Source organism: Triticum urartu, chromosome 5 (genome assembly GCF_003073215.2).
Source record: "Triticum urartu cultivar G1812 chromosome 5, Tu2.1, whole genome shotgun sequence".
Classification (NCBI taxonomy): domain Eukaryota; kingdom Viridiplantae; phylum Streptophyta; class Magnoliopsida; order Poales; family Poaceae; genus Triticum; species Triticum urartu.
Window position 1 is genome coordinate 211623417 of NC_053026.1, and position 4265 is coordinate 211627681.

Genomic DNA, 4265 nt, shown 5'->3' on the forward strand with positions numbered 1-4265 from the left:
GATCCCACAACGGCCAAATTCGAAGGGAGACAACTAGTACATCTTATCCTGACAAAAGTAGTCTTTGCCTGCAAAGCCTTTGGCCATGACGCCGTGGTGGGCTCGGTGATGACCTCCGCCCTGCCGTCTTGGCGGTCTTGGTCTTGTTGCATGGGAATGGAAACCTTTGGCTGATTCCTCGGAACTCCGTGCCTGCGCTTGCCTCCTTAGCACCAAAGAGGAAACTTCTATCCTACGCCCTCTGGCGCCCGCCTAGCCTTGGTCTTCATGGCTCACGTCCTCTAAGCCTCATGAGGTGAGGCTTGCATATAAATCTCTGCTCCTTCTGGAGGTCTTGGTGTCGTCCGCCTCGCGAGGTTTGGCCCCTCGTGAGGGTCTTGAGTTGTTGGTGCTGAAGATGGGCCGTACGAGGCCGTTGATGGAGCCACATCATGGGCCGTAGGGAGGCAAGTCTGGGTACCCACGGTCCCAGAACGCCGACAATTGTCACCACGAGTATCCCACGCAAGACATACATCAAATTTTCTCAAATCCATAATAGTATTCAATCCGATAATAGTGAAACCTCAAAGGTAAAACTCAATTTATCACAAGAAGATAGAGGTGGAGAAACACCATATGATTCAAATATAGTAACAAAGCTCGCGATATCAAGATCGTGCCAAATCAAGAACACGAGAGAGAGAGAGAGAGAGAGAGGGAGATCAATCACATAACTACGGGTACATACCCTCAGCCCCGAGGGTGAACTGCTCCCTCCTTGTCATTGAGAGCGCCGGGATGATGAAGGTGGCCTATGGTGATGGTTTCCCCCTCCGGCAGGGTGCCAGAACGGGCTCCCGATTGGTTTTTCATGGCTATAGAGGCTTGCGGCGGCGGAACTCCCGACCTAGTGTTTCTTTACGGGGGTTTCTAGATTTATAGGAATTTTTGGCGTCGGTTTCAAGTCAGGGGTCCACGAGGCAGCGGCAAGGCAAGGGGTGTGCCCTATGGGGGGCGCCCCCACCCTTGTGGATGCCTCGTGGCTCCTCTGGTCCATCTCCGACACTTCATGGGCTTCTTCTGGTCCATAAAAATCATCGTAAAGTTTCAGCTCGTTTGGACTCCGTTTGGTATTCCTTTTCTGTAAAACTCAAAAACAAGGGAAAAAACAAAAACTAGCACTGGGCTCTAGGTTAATAGATTAGTCCCAAAAATAATATAAAATAGCATATAAAACATCCAAGATGGATTATATAATAGAATGGAACAATAAAAAATTATAGATATGTTGGAGACTTATCAAGCATCCCCAAGTTTAATTCATGCTCGTCCTCGAGTAGGTAAAGGATAAAAACAAATTTTTTGATGTGGAATGCTACCTAACATATTTATCAATGTAATCTTCTCTATTGTGGCAAGAATATTCAGATCCATAAGATTCAAAACAAAAGTTTAATATTGACATAAAAACAATAATACTTCAAGCATACTAATAAAGCAATCATGTCTTCTCAAAATAACATGGCCAAAGAAAGTTATCCCTACAAAATCATATAGTCTGGCTATGCTCCATCTTCATCACACAAAGTATTCAAATCATGCACAACCCCGATGACAAGCCAAGCAATTGTTTCATACTTTTGATGCTCTCAAACCTTTTCAACTTTCACGCAATACATGAGCGCGAGCCATGGATATAGCACTATAGGTGGAATAGAATATGGTGGTATCAACAGGCTATGGAGATGCCCATTAATAGATATCAATGTGAGTGAGTAGGGATTGCCATGCAACGGATGCACTAGAGCTATAAGTTTATGAAAGCTCAGAAGAAAACTAAGTGGGTGTGCATCCAACTTGCTTGCTCATGAAGACCTAGGGCAATTTGAGAAAGCCCATCATTGGAATATACAAGCGAAGTTATATAATGAAAAATTCCCACTAGTATGAGAAAGTGACAACATAGGAAACTCTCTATCATGAAGATCATGGTGCTACTTTGAAGCACAAGTGTGGAAAAAGGATAGTAACATTACCCCTCTCTCTTTTCTCTCATTTATTTGAAATGGATACTTTGCCCTCTTTTTTATTAGCTTCTTTGGCCTCTTTTATTTTTCCTCACATGGGGCAATGCTCTAATGAATATCATCACACATTTATTTACTTACAATTCAATAATTACAACTCGATACTTAGAACAAAATATGACTCTATATGAATGCCTTCAGTGGTGTACCGGGATGTGCAATGACTCAAGAGTGACATGTATAAAAAATTATGAAATGTGGCTTTGCCACAAATATGATGTTAACTACATGATCATGCAAATCAATATGACAATGATGAAGTGTGTCATAATAAAACGGACTGGTGGAATTTGCATGGCAATATATCTCAGAATGGCTATGGAAATGCCATAATAGGTAGGTATGGTGGCTGTTTTGAGGAAGGTATATGGTGGGTGTATGGTACCGGTGAAAGTTGTGCGGCACTAGAGAGGCTAACAATGGTGGAAGGGTGAGAGTGCGTATAATCCATGGGCTCAACATTAGTCATAAAGAGCTCACATACTTATTGCAAAAATATATTATTCATCGAAACAAAGTACTATGCGCATGCTCCTAGGGGGATAGATTGGTAGGAAAAGACCATCGCTCGTCCCCGACCACCACTCATAAGGAATACAATAAATAAATACCTCATGCTCCAACTTCGTTACATAATGGTTCACCATACGTGCATGCTATGGGAATCACAAACTTTAACACAAGTATTTCTACAATCCACAATTACTCACTAACATGACTCTAGTATCACCATCCTCATATCTCAAAACAATCACAAGTTATCAAACTTATCCTAGTATTCAATGCACTTTATATGAAAGTTTTTATTATATCCCTCTTAGATGCCTATCATATTAGGACTAAATTCATAACAAAGCAAATTACCATGTTGTTTAGAGACTGTCAAAATAATATAAGTAAATCATGAGAGTTCATCAATTTCTACGGAATAAAACCACCGCTGTGCTCTAGAAAGTTATAAGTGAACCACTAGAGCAAATGACACACTACTCCAAAAGATATAAGTGAAGATCAATGAGTAGTCGAATAATTATGTGATTATGTGAGGACTCTATAACATTTAAGAATTTCAGATCTTGGGAATACTATTCAAACAGCAAGTAAATCCTAATAAAATAAAATAATGCTCCAAGCAAAAGACATATCATGTGGTGAATAAAAATATTGCTCCAAGTAAGGTTACCGATGAACGAAGACGAAAGAGGGGATGCATTCTGGGGCATCCCCAAGCTTAGGCTCTTGGTTGTCCTTGAATATTACCTTGGGGTGCCTTGGGCATCCCCAAGCTTAGGCTCTTGCCACTTCTTATTCCTTAGTCCATCAAAACTCTACCCAAAACTTGAAAACTTCACAACACAAAACTCAACAGAAAACTTGTTAACTCTGTTAGTATAATAAAGCAAATCACCACTTAGGTACTATTGCAAACTTATTCTAAATTCATATTCATGTTATATATACTGTACTCCAACTTCACCATGGTTCATACCCTCCGATACTACTCATAGATTCATCAAAATAAGTAAACAACACATGAAAAGCAGAATTTGTCAAAAAATAGAACAATCTGTAGTAATCTAGAAACCTTGTATACTTCTATAACTCCAAAAATTCTGAAAAATTAGGACAGTCTAGTCAATTTGTATATCAACCTTGTGCCAAAAGAATTAGTATTTTATCATGCTCCTGTAAAAGTCGAAAATTATTTTACTGGACGCAAATGTTTCTGTTTTTCAGCAAGATCAAATCAACTATCACCATAGACAATCCCAAATGTCTTACTTGGCACTTTATTGAAACAAAAGCTATAAAACATGGTTAATACAGTAGCCTAATCATGTGAACACCCAAAAACTGTAGGTATAAATATTGGGTTGTCTCCCAACAAGCGCTTTTCTTTAATGCCTTTTTAGCTAGGCATGATGATTTCAATGATGCTCACATAAAAGATAAGAATTGAAACACAAAGAAAGCATTATGAAGCATATGACTAGAACATTTAAGTCTAACTCACTTCCTATGCATAGGGATTTTGTGAGAAAACAATTTATGGGATCAAGAATCAACTAGCATAGGAAAACAAAACAAGCGCAACTTCAAAACTTTCAACACAAAGAGAGGAACCTTGATATTATTGAAATAGGTAAAAGCATATGTTCCTCTCTCATAGTAATTTTCAGTAGCATCATGAATGAA